Raw genomic sequence first — 18,761 nt, forward strand, 5'->3', positions numbered from 1 at the left:
TTGTAGAAATGCTGTCATAAGTTATTCATGTATTTAGGTTTAGTAGATACTGCCTGTGTTAGAGTTCTCCAGGGAAACAGAACTGATAGGATATATATATATATATATATAATATAAATATTATGAGATTTATTATAGGAATTGGCTCATGCTACTGTGGGGATGGGCAAGTCTGAATTCTGTAGGGCAGGCCTCAAGCTGAAAATTCCGATGAAGATTTTTGATGGATTCCCTGGGAAAAGCTGGTTGGCTGAAGGAGAGTTGGAAATTCTTCCTCCTGATTACTGAAATTGCTGCAGTCAGCTCACCATAGGTCTGCATGAAGGGAAGATGGAGTGTAACTTAAAGAAATAAAGGACATGGGTGGTGCCCCAGGGACAATTGCCAGATGTTGTATGTCCTCCCATGGCCCACTGGATGGAACGTGGGAAAGTGTGGGCTATGGTGTGGAACACGGGACATGGGGTACAGTGATGCCCGGAGATGTACTCACCAGATGTATTGGATGTGACATGATGATGGGGGAAGAGTGTTACTGTGGGGGGAGTGGTGGGGTGGGGGTGGTAGGGACGAATGGGGACCTCATATATTTTTTTAATGTAATATCTTTTAAAAAAATGAATAAATTGAGTAGAATTTGGAAAAAAAAAAGAAAGAAAGGACAGAGAGAGACACACACAAGAGAGGAGATAAAGATGGTACTAGGGGACTCACAGCTTCTGGAACTAAGAGCCTCAACCCTTGCTTCCACATAGTATTTATTTGGAAACTAATGAGCAGCTGTTTGCTATCAGAACTGCAATATCGACAATAATAGGAATCAATTGCAACATCTACAATAAAGTAGCATTTACAATAACAGGAAGCAATTGCAACATCATCTAAATAACAGGAAGCAACAAATAGGTAAGCCAGTTTCCCACAACAGAAATCATCAGTTTTCCTTTTAAGGCCTTCAAATGATTGGATGAAATTTCTCTCTTTGTTGAAAGCAATCTCCTTTGTCAACTGTAGAGGTAATCAGCTATGGATACAATTAATTTACTGCTGATTTAAACCCATGCAAATACACTCACAGTAACAATCAAGCCAGTACTTCCTTGACCAAACAAGCAAACACCATAATTCAAGTTGACATGTGAACTTAACCATCACATTACCAAACAATTTTATCAACTTATAATGCCAGAAGCAGTATGTGAGAGTTTGAGTTCCTCCACATTCTTGTGACCACTGGTGTCATCAGTCTTTTTAGATTTTAACCATTATGATTTTTTTTTTTGGGGGGGGGTTAAAGTATAATCATGTGAAGCACAGGATAACCACGAAGCAAAATTCCATTCTGGTATAACCACCCAATTTCTAGAAAAGAGAAAGGAAAGAAAGGAAGATACGACATGAACTTTTTAGATCAGAAAACTCATTGAGGTGAGAAGGGCGGCAATACAAATCCATTGTGATTTTTCACGTCTTCCTTTTGTGCGGTGGGTCACTTGACTTCTACAAGGCCTGAGCTCCCAGCCAGCCAACACTACTTGTGGCTTCTGCTCTGATTGTTCTCAGATGAATGTGTATACAAAATAAGATCTTATCTTCATTTAGTTTATAAACATACACAGTGCTGTCCCTTTTCAAATCAAGGGAAAAAAAGTCATGGATACTGCCAAGTAGCAAAATATAAAGGAAAAAGTTACTTTTGGTTTTGGCAACATTAAAGAAAGAAGAAGAAATATAAAAAGCAATGTGGTATTCGTCCCTATTTGTAAAAAATGGTACTTGGGCATGACACTAAATCAGAATCGGCTTGTTTTCTAAATTCAGAATATCTGGGGTTTTAAAAATAGCACTTTTGTCTTTTAAAGGTTCTGCAAGTCACATAACACTTAAAACATCAAAAAAGCTTTTGGGTGAAAAGCTCAGCTTTTAAACCATGTTTTGTTTCTGAAAATTCGGGAGACAAATTGAGTTCTTACTGGAATGCGGTCTATCTCTGGTTGACAAACCTGAAATGGAATGTCTCCAAATGGCAGTGCCTCCCTGATCGCCCTCCCTAGCGATCAACCAGCTAACCACACCAACAACCAGCTACCAAGCACAGTTCTTGCTCCCATTTTTTGAAGGGTTGGGGTAAGACCTTCAGGCTATGATCTTTGCCATCTGCTGTTCTAACTTGGAAATGCGCTCATCTTGACTGCAGATTGTGTCTTTTATGGATTTGATCACTTTTAAAATTTCATCCAACTTGACTTCATTTTGCACACTGGCCGTATCTGTGGTTTTCTTGGGGACGCTTATCAGGTCGTATTTCTTATTTGCGGTGGGCTTGCTATCCAGAATGTTCTTCCTGACCACCTTGAGGTCCCTGTTTTTGCCTGGAATGTATCCGCGCTTCAGGGAGATGAGCCTTGGGTCTGCATTCTTCCCTCAAACCACTCTTCTGCTTCCAGCGCGGCTTCAGGCCCGGCTGCGTCGGGGTACAGATCATCTTGGAAAAGCTCAGACTTCCTGGGAACAGTCATGATAATAGGCTCACACTTTCTCTCATGAAGTTTGAAGAATCTGGCAATCTCACGTGTGTTCACATCCAGTCCCCTCTTGGGCATGTTACCAATCCGCCTCTGAGGCTCTTTGCTGCTGAACGCGTTGAGGTAGTGGACATCCGTGATCTCAAAAGAGCGGATACTGCTGTCGCCCTTTCCACGTAAGTAAATGATCCTGGTGTCAGGATCACAGAACGGCAGCAACACCCGTGGCTAGTGTCCATCTCATGAAGCGCAGCTGGCTCCTGCATGTTCTTCGGGTCCCCGCGAGCCAGCTGTCGCTCACCGCTGCTGCTGAAGCCAGTGGTAACGACGTTCCCACCGGCTGGAAAGACGGCCCTCGTGGGTCTCGCTCCTTCACGGGAGTTCTCCTTCTCAGCAGCAAGCTCTTGTTTCCCAGGATCAATTACTCTCGCTTTCTTGTCTTTGCAAGCTGTGCAGCTCAGACTGCCATTCCGGTTCCAGCTTACGTGGTGAATCGTGTTGAGCGCAAATCATCCAGGTTCACACGGGCTTCTCCAGTCCTGCCTTCCAGGGGAGGATGGCGCGATCGCAGCCTGCACCAAGGAGCTCGTTGCCGGCCGTCGCAGGCCAGACCGCGATGCCGCTCGCTTTGAGTGGCCTTCTAAAATCACCACAGCTTCAGGCAGGGAACGGGTGAGTCCCTGTTCTGGGATCTGGCACACCCTAACCTGCAGTCCTCGGATCCGCTGGCGATCACTTGGTCGTTGTGCGGGCACCAGTCTGTGTCGAGCGCGGGTCCTTTGTGGCCACATACGCAGGGTAGGAGTTGTCAATTCGACCAGTCTTGGGCAAAGGGAGCGCAAGGAACGCTCCTCCCCCACTGGCTTCTACGATTACGGCAACAAATCTGGGATTGACGACACCAAAGGAACTGTCTCAGGTCACACGAGAAACCCGGATGTCATCATAACACTGGTCATTTTTCACGGCTTGCCCAAATACATGAGGAAATTTGCTCTGTCGTACCACTCGCCTCATCGTGTCAGGGCCCCTGAAAAGCCCGCGACGCCCCCAACCGCTGCCGCCGCCCGCCTGGCACTCAGCCGTTATGATTATAGGCACATATTCATGTGCCCCAAGGTAAGAATAAAAAATTATATGTGATTATCTCAGTAGATGCAGAAAAAGCATTTGATAAAATTAGGAATGCATGCATAATTTTTCAAAAAGTTTGCTAATCCTTTAAATTAATCTTATCTGATTATGTGCTTCTAAAGAAACCTAAATATGTTTATTGTTCATATGGATATCATTTTTCTGAACTTCCTGTAATCGTCTTTTGTCCATATTTCTATTGGTTGTCTATTTTTTCCTTACTGATTTTTAGGAGGTCTATATATCCTGGGTACAAGTTCTTTGTTGGATATGTGAATTGAAAAATACCATTTTAAAGATGTCCTTTGAAAAAAATTAGGAGTTTTTAATTTTAATGGAACCCACTTGATCAATCTTTTCTTCTTTTACTGTTAGTATTTTTGAGGTCCTGTTTAAGAAATTTTTGCCTACCTTACCACTGTCTCCTGTGTTATATTTTAGAAGCTTTTAGTTTTGCATTTAAAATTTAAAATTAAAATACCTCGAGATAATTTGTTTGATGGTATGATATAGAGGTTGTGTAGGTTATCAAAAGCCTCTATCAGCAAATGCAAAGACAACCAAATCATTCAGTTAATTCAATTTTGACTCTACCCACAGTTAGGCCAAATTCTACAAGTTGAGGGCAGTCCTCTACAAGATTCCCTCCAGGTATTAGCTGGGTCACAGGCAATCTGCATTTCTCACCAATTTGCTACAGCAGCAATGTACGTTTTCAATCATGGAAGCTCACTTGAACTTCAAGTGTCCCGAGCTTATTTGGGGATCTCATTACATAAGCATGATTAATGTAATCAACACCTGTGTGGTTGAACTCACTCTGCAGTCCCCCTCCCTCCCAGGGGGCTGATATGATGTGGCTCAAAGTTCCAACCCTTTCATCACACAGTTCTTGGTCGTTCTGTTGGAGCCATGCCCATCCTAAGACTGCAGGTATGTTTAGCCCTTCCCTGTCATCTGTAAGCATGTGCACTCTCTGCTATGGTCCTGAGTCTACCATGAAGAAAAAAGACATTCTTGTAACAGGAAATTCCCAAGATTCAGAGCTTGCTTCCCCAGGAACCAAGGACAAAGATCAGCCAAGTTTTTTGTTATATCAGAGATCAAGACTCATTACCTGATCTCCACCCACCATGTAGCTATAACATGGATCCAGCACCGTTTTTTAAAATTCATCCTTTCCATACTACATTGTAACCTTGTCCTAAGCAAGGTGACCATATATGTTTTGGCCTGTTTCTAGATTCTCTATTCAGTTTAATTGGTTTATTTATCTATCCTTTTGCCAATAGAATACTGTTTGTAAGTGTACATCCTCCAACTTTATTCTTCTTTTTCAAAAATGTCCTTTCACATTTTTATTTAAATATTTATATCTATACACACATACATACACACATGTCCTAAAGGGATTTTGATTAGGATTACATTGAGTCTATAAGCAATTTTGATAAGAAATGACATATTTATAATATTGTCTTACACTCCATGAAGATGGTATAAATATACTATTTATTTAGGTATATTAAGTATTTAGGTCTCTCCATTTATTTAGGTCTTTTCTTAGATCTTAGTACTTTTTGTGGTTTTCTGTAGAGATATCTTTCAAATATTTTATTAGATTCCCCCCTATGATTTGAAGGTTTTAAAAATGTTATTGTAAAAGCTATTGTTTAAGTGTCTTTCAACTTAGCTTTTTAGCCTCTCTCCTTGCACAGCTTAAGGTTTGGTATCTTGAGGGAAGTGGGCAACATTTTGGGCTCATCTCTTTGAGCATTTCTTCTCTCCAGGTTCTTGGCCCCTTAAGTCCTTGCTCTCTTGTCAGGACTTAATTCAAAGTTTTATTTCCCCTGTTTCTTGAGACCACTGAAAACTCTACTAAACTACTAATTTCTGCTTGTTTTACTGGCCAGCCTCTCAGCCTCTTGCTCCAGAGGCCTAAATATTTGGCCAATGCTTCAAAGAGAAGAACTGACATACAGGATGCCAGACTCAATCCAATAAACTCTGCCTTCTTTCCGTTTAATTCCTGGTTGCCCTGATGCACTCTCATATCTCCAAAATGATTTCATTTTGGTATTTATCCAGCTCTTCTAGTTTTTCTTAATATGAGTGTTGATCTTCTAGTAGCTACTTTGTCATAGAAAAATGAGGAAATCTTAATGATATTTTTTTCTAATCTATGTAAAGTATGATCTAATGACAAATAGTCATTAGCCTAGTGTATTAGTCAGCCAAAGGGGTGCTGATGCAAAATACCAGAAATCAGTTGGTTTTTATAAAGGGTATTTATTTGGGATAGAAGCTTAGAGTAACCAGGCCATAAACCATAAGTTACTTCCCTCACCAAAGTCTTGCCATGTGTTAGAGCAAGATGGCTGTTGACATCTGCCAGTGTTCAGGCTTCCTAGGTTCCTCTCTTCCTGGGACTTGCTTCTCTCTGGGTTCAGGGTTCCTCTCTTCCTGGGGCTTGCTTCTGTTTTCCCACAACCAAGCTCCTCTGTGTGCTTACTTTCCAGGGTTCTAGCTCAAGACTCCAACTTCCCTTCTCTGTGGTGCAGTTTCTCTGTGTGTCCCTGCCTACCAAGGGGCAGGGACTCAGTGTCCTCCTAACATGGCCCAATCAAAGCCTTAATCATTATTTAATCAAGTAAAAATAAAACCTCTGAATCCAATACACTCTAATACACCCAGAGGAAAAGACCAGTTAACAAACATAATCCAATATTTCTTTTGGAATTCATCAATAATATCCAAACTGCTACACCTAGTGTTTAAAAAACACCAGAGAAACATCTTAACTAAATCTTAAGCCAGAAAGAAGGATTGAAAAACTAAGAAAGGGGAGCAGATGTAGCTCAAGTGTTTTGAGTGCCTGCTTCCCATGTATGAGATCCCAGGTTCAATTCCTAATACTATCTAAAAACAAAACAAACAAGCGAAAACCAACTCAGGGGAGCCAGTGTAGCTCAGTGGTTGAGCATCAGTTTCCCATATAAAAGGTCCCAGGTTCAATTCCTGGCCCCAGTACCTTAAAAAAAAAAGAAAAGGAAAAATATGAGAAAGCCTCAGATATTAAGCCAAGGAAAGTGTGACAGGTCATAATTCATCAAAAACATGTGTCATGGGGACATGAAGATTACAATTTTCTTTAATATTAGAATACTAGGTTGCCCTCAAATATAAACAGTAATGTAAAGGGGTTAAGTAGATTGATAATAATCCAATCAAATTTAACAGACACTTTTCAATGCCTTTTTTTGAGACATTTCCATTTTTATATACTTCAGTGAACAAAAGCTACCAATTAGGGGCCCTGGTCCTATTTCACCTGATTTCAATGAGGAAAAACCACAACATTTTTATTTTTATTTTTTTATTTTTTGTAGCAAGTTCTCAGGGGAATGCTTGTTTATTTATACCTCTAAAAGAGAATCAAGAAAGTTCCTACCGCAAAACATCCTGACACCAGGTTTGGTGACATGTTTTCTCAGATCTGTGGGGGACAGATAGAAATAAAATCACAACCTTCATGGAGAGCAATGTAAGTTTGAGAGAAACTTAAGCCGGGTCAGATGTTATAGCTAACATACAATGGAAAATGACAGGCTTCCCAAATAGAAAATCGTTAATGTACACCAGGACCAGGCTTCAGCTCACCCAGAGGGGCTTACTGAAGGTCCTCTATAGGGTTTAGGACTAAAGGTGACTGTGGATTCCCAGGAGGAAGATGCCAAACAAGTCACCAAGACATGAATTTCCTTATGTAGCCTTTTTTAGTATCTGTAAAAACTTCTTTTTAGAGGAAGAGACTGAGATGCAAAGATACATAAGACTAATAAAAGGTCACCATCTAATAAACATGTAAATGCAGAGAGATTTTCTTCAGTCTGCTAGGTGACAAAGTAGGAATAGCCCAGAGGATGGAGGAGCCAACGTGGGACGTTTAGGGAAAGCATTTTCAAATGAATAGAAAATGGAGCATAATTTTCTAAACTACAGTGCTGAGTAAACATCTATTGAGAAATTACTATGCATCAGATATTGTACTGGGTGCTGATTACAAAGACAAATAATATATAGTTGGTCTTGAGTTAAGGAAAGGTTCTTCAACCTCCACTATAGGCATTTTGGGCTGTTTATTTCTTGAAGAAGCTGTCCTGTGCGTTGTAGAATATTTAGCAGCATCACAGCCTTCCACCCATTAGATTCCAGTAGCATGCTTCTTCCTACACCCCACAACCAAAAGTGTCTCCAGACATTACAAATGACCCCTGGAAGACAAACAATCACACCCATTTGAAAGACACTGCCATAAAGGAACTTAAATCCAGAGAGAGACACTGAGGTATAAATGGATAATTTAAATAATATAAAAAGTGTGGTAATTAAAGCATGTGAATGTGCTGTGGGAGCAAAGTTGAGGGCCATGTAGCAGAATTTTGGGTCTGAAAGTGGTGCACAGAGGGTTATTGGTGAAGTGAAATCTGAATCTGTATTAATTATTAAGTATAAGAGGAGTCAAATCATTCACAGGAAAGAATCATAATGTATAGTGAGAAGTAATGAGAGATGTGAAATTAGACTGCTTTGAGTTCAAACTCCAGCTCCACTATTACTAGCTGTGTGAGTTTAAAAAGTTACTTTTTTTCTCTAAAATTCTTTAATATTTCCTCAAAGATTGTTGTATGAATTGAATTATGGAACCATAAGACATACTTAAATTAACTCATTGTCTGGCATATGATAAAAAGCACATTAGTAGATATCAGATACCAGTTGTTGCCATTGTGCTTAACAACCTTGTAGAAATTCCCTCAATAGGGTTATTCTAAAAGGATGTAATAAATATCTGCTGCTGTTGCAGCCTGGTCAAAATTGTGCAGATATCAAGCCCTCCAGGCTCAAAAGTTACACAATCCTATTTAGGGGTGTGTCTAGGGATGTGTACAGATTTACAGCTGCATGAATTTTCCAACAGGAAAGCAATTTAGAAAGAAACATTTCCTATAATCTTTGCTTGAGAATCCTGATTGCAGGGAACAATCTATGAGAGTCAAGGGAGAGGTTTTATATGTCAATTTAAAAGAAATGTTTTTGTTGCATACTCCTAAAATAGAAGGATGTTAGAAGCAATCTAAGGAATCTGAAAATTGCTAAGGAGGCTTGAATGCGAAATTGAAAAGAGACATGCAGAGTCTCAATAAGTCTGTTTAGTGACAAGAAATAACTATATGTAGCTTTCTGAACTCTGTCATTACCAAACCAGACAAAATCCAACTTGTATTCAGTTACACCAAACAGTAGATATATCTCTCCTCTGTAACCAAGATCCAAAAATTACAAAACTTTCACACTATATAGAATATCTGAGGAGACTAGATAGTTTATATCACTGGGCACCATGAAAAATCTAGAATCTTGAACAAGTGGATGGTATCCTACATGTATAAGGTCTAAGTATATATGCCAGCACATCCTTTGCAACTGGTGGGATGTCACAACGATCATTTTTACACACAGTAGTTAGTCACTTCTGTTGTCTGTAGATAGTAGTTCTTAGACTACTGTTGTCTGTAGTAATAAAATAGATTGATTATTTTCTAATAAATGACATGCCATTATTAAATATGATTGATCCTTTAAGGGAAATGATTCTTATCAATTTGTGTATGTGTCCCTTTGGTGACATCTGGGGGTCAATGACTCTGAGAGTGATCTGACATTTTTGTAGTAAATTGCTCCTGTTAATCTCGTGTCCAATTAAACTCTTGGAAGAATGACGATATTTTAACAGAAGGAGACAGATCACTAATTAAATGCTTTGGCTATTAACATTATCATTCCATAGTGTGAGAAGTGGGGTTACCCCAAAAATAACCCTGGAAGATCACAAGGGGCTGCACCCAAACTTAGCTTCCTGTGGCTAGCTTCCCACTGGAATGAGGACCACCTATCTCCAGCTGAAGGAGCTACATCTTTCTACAGGCTCAAGGTCCCCAGGTGCTGGCTTCCCTACACAACTCTTATATGCAGCTGGCACCGCAAGTCTAGACTCCTATAAAGCACTTGAAATGAGGCTAGAGTAAATTGAGATTGCTGAAAGTATAAAACACACTCCACTGGACTGTATTAATTATTAAAATTGACCATACTTTTTTCCTGCCTCAGAGTCATTGTATTTGCTGTTTACTCTATCTGGAATGCTCTTATCCCTTCCCTTCATCTAGCAAACTCATAACTGTCTTGCAGGCTATAGCTTAAATATTGTTTCGCAGAAAAAAACCTTCTTGTACTTTCCAGGCTAGATTAGATTCCCCTGCATTTTTCTTTCATAGTAATATACACACTTGGAATTATTAAATTAATTATAATTTGATGTTTGTCTTACCCAGACAAGAATTCAGTCTGCCTCATCAGACTGTGCTAGCATCGTTCCAGTCATGTAGGAGACACTCCAATTACAAATATAATCTGCACTGGCATGCTTTAAATTAGATTAATATTCCCCACAATGGGTTCCAAGGTCAAATAAATTTTGGAAACACTTCAGAGTGTATCTGCCTTTGAGAGAATCACAATATACATTAACATATTAAAACATCTTAGAAATTCTGTAGTAAATAAAACTGTTTAACTTTGCTTATTTCTAAGTTTAACACACACACACAAATCTGAATAATGTTTGTTTTGTAGAATACACTTCAGAAAGAATTTGGTTAGATAGTTTCTAGAAATTAAACTCAGAGTGTTTTTAAGTTTTAGGAAAAATCCCCAAATGTCATTATATTGCAAATATGGATGACTGAAATAAAAATCAAAGCAACTTGAAGGGTAACTCCATTATAGCAGTATTTACAGGACTGTTTACTACAGCAATCTATGGAGTGCCACAAATGGCACGGAAGAGGCAGTTTTCAAGCACTGATCTCAAGGGACTGTTATCAAGAGCAGAAATATTGCATATTGAACATACTGTTTCAGTTACACATGATTCTTCTGTAGCCAGGTATACCTAGCAAATATGTTGCATTTGCTAGATTTGTGTTGACAGTTAACTAGTTCTTGCATTGAAGAAGAATGACATAAGAAATAAAAGTGGATGGAAACATTTCAACCAGTAAATAAACGGTTTTCTTTTCAGAGACTTTCCAGTGGCGATTGTAAATTGAAAATTCTTTGTTTTATCATTAAACAAGTAATAACTATTTACATTTATTCCTATCGGTCCTCCCTGTCTCTTGCTCTCCCTCTGGCTCCTTTCTGTATTTAATGAATATGGAAATAATCGCTAGAAATACACTATGATTATATTCCATATCTGATTAACCTGTTTAACTGTTCCTTCCCTAGCCCTTCAGCTATTTTTCTCCTCTTTTAAATGTATTTGTCCCTTAAGATTCTATGCTTAGTTCTCTCTCCTACTTCTATTCCAGTTCCTGTTTCCTTCTTCCTTTGTCTCTCTCAATCCTTGTGGCTCTTTTACTCTTTATCACAAAGATTTCCTTGACTCTTGTCAGATATGGTGGTACTTTTAGTGCACCATGGAATTGTGGGGAATGTAGAAACAAAACAAAGGCTGTATAGTCAGGACAGCATAATCTAGCTGAACACCAATAAATAATATAATAGAATTAGTCCATACCTCACACTCTTTCCATTAAATCCTGTTTGCCATAGAAAGCATCCTTTATGGTTTCCATGTATATCTTGTTTCAGGATATCAAACATCCTTTTTCTTCGTTATCAACTACTTCCCGATCCTGGCAACTCACTCAGCCTTACCGCTGATTCACCTCCTATCAAGTATTGTCATGTAGAACTTGAAATGCAGGTGGATGAATTTTAAATCTCTGTTGTGTCTTTATCCATGACAACTGGAATCCATTCTTAATTGTCTTGTAGACATGGCCACATGAATATTCATTAATAACTCTAATTCATTAGGTCCAAAACTGAATCTAATGTCTGTAATACTTGTAGTTCATACTTTGCATATAATAGGCATGCAAAAAGTGCTATTTATAGTTCTCACATCAAACCAGCTTGTCCTCATGATTTCTGTCCTTTTTTTGGTGAATGATGCCATTATCTTAAACTTAAAATCCAGCATCCTTCTTCCAGTTTATCTTCTCTCCATTTCCATCTTTCAACAAATATTTAACAACCTCCTCCTATGTTTTAAGGACTTATATTGAGGTACAGATATGCTTTCCAGAAATTCACAGTGTATTGGGGAGCCTAGCAGAGAAACAAGTAAAAAAGTAAGCATAGTGTAGTACAGGAAAACAGAAAAGGGAAATAACCCGGCTTTGGAGAGTTTCAGAAGATTCCCCAGAGGAGATAAAATGTATGCTTAGTTATGAAAGACAGGTAGGAATTACCCTAGAGAAGGCGAGGTGTGAGAATGCCTTGGCCTTGGCTAAGGCGCAGTCATCATCTCGGAAAAGGGCACATAGAGTGATGATCCAGAGAATGGGAGCAGGTGTACTTGAGATCAAAAGAAACTCAGCATCCTCCTAATTCCTGTTCTGTGTCCAAGAGCAGGAAGGAGAGGAAGTGGGAGTGACAGTCATTCCTGGAGCTGGATAAGGAGAATGTATTAAGTAGGTCAGCAAAAAGATATAAAAGGACAGTTTAATAAAAAATAAATTGCCTCATTTCTTTGGAGATGATGGTCCCCTGAGCTCCGTTGTGTAGTGTCTTTTATGAACCTGCGTTCATACAGGTTCCTGCAACATCGAGGGACATGAATAGTGACAGAAAGAGCTTTTCTGAAACTGAAGCAAATGTGTAAAGATTTGAACACGCGCCATTCTTCTTTGAGAGATGAAAGCACTGGGGACATGAACGGGGAAGATCAAGATGATCCTTGGGTACCTAGTTAAACTACACATCTAAGGGCAGCGAACCCGTGAATTGTTGCTGTTGGGCAGGGCTATGTGACTAGTTCTGGCCAATCGACTTTGAGGGAGGATAACAGTGAAAAACCTTTGTGCTACTTTCCATGCAATATTAGATGACAAAGTTCCCACAAGATTGTACTACTAAGTCATCCCACAAATAATCAGTCACCTTGGAGGGCTTTTATAACACTGCTGAGATTCAGAGGTCACTTGTTACCATAGCAGAATATTGACTGTCTTGATTGATATTTATCTCTGGAAAGCTCTTTATACTCGATCTAGTGCCACCCTCTTTTCAGCCATCATCACATAATTCATAACAATTATCACTGTATATAATTATCACTTGTTTATTATTTACTGTCTATATTTCTTTTGTAGTGTACAAACTCCACAAAGTGAGAACCTTGTCTCTCTTCTTTATCTTTTCTTCTAGACTCTAGAATAATTCCTGGCACATATGTAAAGAGGACTATTTTGAATTGAAGCAGTTTTACAGGAAAAACATGAGCCAAAGGCACACGACTCATTCAGTCATTTTGTAAACTGCTTACAGAAAGAGAAATTTGATTTTAATTTTTATGTATTATGCATACTGGGAAGAAAGAGTGAAAAGCATATAGATGCTATATAGATGCTAGAGGAAGAGAGGCTTGGGCACCTATTTGGCTGTGAAGATAGCAATGAGGGAGTTCAGAATTCAATTAACTTGAATCATTGCTGTTGTCATTACCGATTTCACACCTTATGATAGTAATAACTTATAGTGTCAGATTTGGGGACTTTCCCTGTATTTTATGGTTTCTGTGTGTTTGTCTTTCACATAGCCCCTTTGTTAATTGTTTCACACAAGAACATTTTCATTGCTGATCTCTGTTATTGCTAGGACAATTGCTCCCAATGCTTTTATTGATTTTCCCGAATTAAAATACAAAGTTATCATGACATAGCCATGCCTTATATCTGGAGACTAGATGTGCTAAAGAAAGGAATGTCCTAGTTTCCCATCCATGAGCCATGAATTTTGGAGCAAAATAAGAGGGCACTAAGTGAAAAAAAATTAGTGGCATCTCAATAGTCACTAAGACAGTGTGATGAATGCTCACCGAAACAATAAGTCTATAAAAAATGTTAGGGGTTAGCCTGAAAGCTTAACAAATTTTAAATTACTTTGGTGAGGTTACAAACTATTTTGCTGAATTCCCTGGCTGAACTTGAAATTTTTGCCGGTAATGAATTATTGGATCACAAAAAAGTTGATTTGAGTTCTGTCTCTGTTACATACCTGGGTGATCTTGGTTAAGTTCTTTAACTTCTGTAAATTTCATTGTTTACAGTTGTAAATTAGGGACTAATGAACTGTAACAATAGGTTATGGTGAGAATTAAATTATTTGATCCTGTGAAGGACTAAATGATATTAGCAGTTGTTTGGGGATAATATATTTGAAATATTACTCAGTGTTTTTTTCTCTTCTCAGTAATTCAGTAGAGCTGTTCCATGGAGAGTAAATAGTCACTGTCATATGAGTTTATCTCTTTAGGCAGTAAGGGGAAAGAGAGAATACTCCTGCAGCTGGGAGGAAGACTATGGCCTATTAGATTATCATTAACATGTATTTACCTGCTCCTTTCTCATCTCCTTGGGTGAAGTATACATCACTGCCTCATTCATGTTGGCCTTGGTCATATGTGGCAGTTTGAGATTATTTTATGAATCTCAAAGAGAAAAGATTATGCTTATACACTAATCTATTCCTCCGGATGTGATATCCTTTGATTGCATTAAATTCAGCTGAGATGACTTTGATTAAATTACCTAAGATTAGGGCTTCTTTGATTGACCACATTAGTAAGGAGTGACTGAGGTTGATTCCATACCCCCTTGTTCGGTCTGAAATAAATGGACACTCACATAGACAAACAGACACAAGGAGACACACAGAACGAGAGACAACTGTCATGTTTTCATTCTGCTATGTTACTGTATTACTTAGCCAAAGGGGTGCAGAAGCAAAATACCAGAAATCGGTTAGTTTTTATAAAGGGTATTTATTTGGGGTAGGAGCTTACAGATACCAGGCCATAAAGCATAAGTAACTTCCCTCACCAAAGTCTATTTTCACATGTTGGAGCAAAATGGCTGTCAACGTCTGTGAGGGTTCAGGCTTCCTGGGTTCCTCTGGCCTCCATTCCTCTGTTTTCTCCAAAAGGTCAGCTGTAGACTATCAGGCAAATGGCTCTGTCTCTTTTCCCGGGCTCTAGCTTAAGACTTCAGCACCAAACTCCAACATCAAAACTCCAACATAAGAACCCTCAACTCTGTCCTTTGCCATGACTTTTATCTGTGAGTCCCCACCCGTTGGTGACTCCCATGACCTAATGATGTAGCCAGTCAAAGCCCTAATCATAACTTAATCAAGCCCAGGTACAGGCCAGATTACAAACATAATCCAGTATCTATTTTTGGAATTCATGACTATATCAAATTGCTATAGTAACAGAAAGGAGAAGGCTCCAACAGCTAAAGGCCCAGGAAGAGTGGATAATTTGCCTGATAACTTACAGCTGATCTTGGGAAGAGAGCCTAGATTGATATAGGAAGGTCTGAGAGACAAGCCCTATTATCAGCTGTAGCAGTTTGATATAGTTATGTGAGTGGGGACTCACAGATAAAAGGCATGGCAAAGGACAGAGTTGAAGGGTTTTTGATGTTGGAGTTTTGATGTTGGAGTTTGATGCTGAAGCCTTAAACTGGTGCCCCAGGAAGTAAGCTCACAGAGGAAAGAGAAACAAGTTCGAGGAAGAGAGGAACCCTGAACCCAGGGAGAAGCAAGACCCTGGAAGAGAGGAACCCAGGAAGCCTGAACACTTGCAGACATTGGCAGCCATCTTGCTCCAACACGTGAAAATAGACTTTGGTGAGGGAAGTAGCTTATGCTTTATGGCCTGGTATCTATAAGCTTCTACCCCAAATAAATACCCTTTATAAAAACCAACCAATTTCTGGTATTTTCCATCAGCACTCTCTTTTGGCTGACTAATACACCAGCTTTCAGCTGAGATTGGGCAGAAGCTGGACCCACAGAGCGACAAGAGAAAAAGAGGAAGCCCAAACAGGAAGGCTGAAACCCAGCAGAGATTGCCTGCCATCTTGCTTCAACATGTGGCAGCTGACTTTGGTGAGAAAGTACCTCTTATGGTACCCTGAGTTGGACTTTCCATGGCCTTGGGGCTGTAAGCATTTACCCCAAATAAATACCCTTTATAAAAGCCAACAGATTTCTGATACTTTGTATCAGCACCCCTTTGGTGGACTAATATAGTCCTGTGGCTTGATTTGGTTTCATAGTAGGTGTAAAGTACTTTGATCAATGGAAGGCTAACAGATATGACATAAGTATAAGCATGAAATGTGCTTGTGTGATTGGACTTGACCTTTTGCATCTCTGCCATGGCCATGAGAAGAATGTGCCCAGGCTATCCTGCTGGGGCCAAGAAGGATAAAAAGATAAAAAGTTGACTCAGAGTCATCCTTCAGCTTGTAGCCAGCCAGCCAAGCCTGACTAGGTTCACTAGCCCCAAGCTTGCAGATGTGTGAGTGAGAATAATTCATGATTGTTTTACATGACTTAGTTTCAGATTCTTGTTACACAACATTTATGTGGTAATAGATCATTGATAAAAGAGCCAACTGAAAGAGAGAGAAGAGCAAAATGTAAGAAATAATATCTTAGACACCCCTTTTTATGGGAGAAAAACCCTATGAATTGGGCGCAGTGGGTAGAAATACAGGTATATGAATCTAAAATTATTCAGATCAGTGGTTCATTTTCTCATGTGTACCCTCTGGAGATTATAACAATAAGTTGTCTGTCTGGTGCAGTGCAATCTTGAACCTAGTGCAGAAGCACTAGCACAGCACTGGTAAAGTGAGGGTCTAAGATTGTTCTTTAAGTTGCCCTCAGCTTGCACATGACATGTAGGGCATCCAAAATTTCCACATATTCCAGGTAGATGAGGAAGTTTTGAGAGAATTGGTAGACATTGAAAGGCCTGGAGCAAGGACAAAGAGATTACACAATGACAAGAGAATATGGTAGTGATCACAGATCTCAGCACAGTTTCTAGTACAGTGATCTTTCAAATCAAGAGGGGCTTTTCACACATCAACAGATGGCTGTTGTGGACACTTGATGACCACACAGGATTGGAAATACCTTAGGATAATCCAGTGAGAATTGGGAAGACAGCCCAAGAAGATAACCCTTTACTCTGCATATTCTTATGCTCAGCCAAATCCCCAGACACCACCTTGGGAGAATGAAGATTTTGAAGTCTTTTGAAAGAGAATAAAGAATCTGACAGAGAATTTAGAAAATATATTTCTATTAAAGTTGAATAAACTGTGTTCTCTACTGCCATCAGCAGAAATTTTTGCTCTAGAGCAAGATAAGATCATATATAGCCAATAATGACTTTTTCTTCTTTGCACATAGCCTGTATTTTGGCTTCAGTATAGTATTGCTTATTATTATTATTACTGAATTCTGTTGGAAATATATTAAAGATCATCTGGTCTAATTCTTATAAGAGTATTTGAATTCTCTTAAACACCATCAGAGATGGGGAATTTACTACCTCATTCCATTTTTGTGTAGCTACAAATGCAAGAAAAGCTTTCTTTATATAGAACTAAAATTTATCTTGCAAGATCTTGTTTCTATCCCTGTTATCTTGTTTCTATTCCCTGGAGTCACACAGAAATTTTGATTCGCTCTTATAGATGACAGATGGAGTCATTTTATAGACAATAAAAGAGAGAAAAAAACACTGTAAAACTTTTTAATTTAACCATAACTTTAATTATATTTCTCATATTTAATTACAATTTATAAGTTTTCAAATGAAAGCATCAAAATTGAGAATTTTCACAAATTGCAACAGTGTGTTAAAAATTGACTACAAAACACAGGATTGGAGAATATTAACTTAGCAGAAATTTATGTGAAAAAGATGTAGGGGATTTAGTTAGTCAAAAATTATGATATTTAAAAACCAATGATCATAGGTAGATTTAATAGAAAGACAGTACCCTACATTATTAAAAGGAATTATTTCAGTGTTTTCTGTGTTTGTGCTAGCATACATAAATTATTTACATATACAGTCTTTATTATTGGCTCTTTTCTTTCGTTAACCTCCACATCCAATCAAATACCAAGTTCCATTTTGTCTGCTTCCTTAATAACACTTGAATCAGTTCCTTTTCTCCATCTCCACTGCTGTTGAGTTTGGACTACCATAATTTCTCAATTTGGATTCCTTCATTAGTGTTCCTGCTTGTCTCTTTCCCAAAAATTTTTCATGACATTAAAACAAGAATACTCTTTCTAAAATACCACATGATAATGTTTTTTCATGTTTATTCTAAGACACCTTGAAACCTGCATTACCACAGCTCATCCTAATTGCTTCATACCTCTCATAGTGTGTTTTGCTATGCTGAATGTAATTTTAGTGTTTATAGGTGTATATTTTTCATATATGACTTTTTAAAAAAGGAAAATATTCCATGGCACTCAATCCAAAAGAGTGGTAGTATTTTATTGGAGGAAGAAATGGCTGTGCTGGACTTCTTAAGTGATGGTATGTTGGTCTCAAGTGGTGGGCCTGGAGATACTTTTGACTATGCCTGATTTTTGCTTAACCTCCTAGTTATATGTAATTCCGCTGTGTGGATGTAAGATAGTAACAGCATTATTGTTGACATTTTTATATTGATCATTTGTAAGAGAAAAATTCTATCACTTTTAACAGCCCAAAACATTCCTATAAGGAGGAGAACTGTCTTCATTTGAAATGATCTTTGACAAGTGTTTGGGCCTAAAAGTGAGTTCTTTGAGATCCAGACTCCAGCTGGCAGTAAGGATGAAGAGCAGATAGAATTCACTTTATATAATATAAGGAAAAGAATTTAGAATTGCAGTCAAGAGGACTGGTTGAGGAGCAGAAGTTTCAGAACTGATTTATTCCTGCAGAATAACCTACCCTATACTGACTAATGTAAGCATTTTTTGATTCAGACATATATGAGAGAAGGAAGGAAAAAAGGTTTTAGCATGAACATGAGGCATCTCTAAAATACATTTCTCACCTTTCAACCTAAGTTAGTATTACAAATTTATAGCATATTG

At 38.6% G+C, this 18,761-nt stretch overlaps 1 pseudogene; it reads right to left on the reverse strand.

Annotated features, from left to right (window-relative positions):
• Positions 1-2,135: 2,135 nt before the first annotated feature.
• LOC101442643 (coronin-1C pseudogene) lies at positions 2,136-3,548 on the reverse strand (annotated as a pseudogene).
• Between the last annotated feature and the right edge of the window lie 15,213 nt (positions 3,549-18,761).

This window comes from Dasypus novemcinctus, chromosome 11 (assembly GCF_030445035.2).
Source record: "Dasypus novemcinctus isolate mDasNov1 chromosome 11, mDasNov1.1.hap2, whole genome shotgun sequence".
Classification (NCBI taxonomy): Eukaryota; Metazoa; Chordata; class Mammalia; order Cingulata; family Dasypodidae; genus Dasypus; species Dasypus novemcinctus.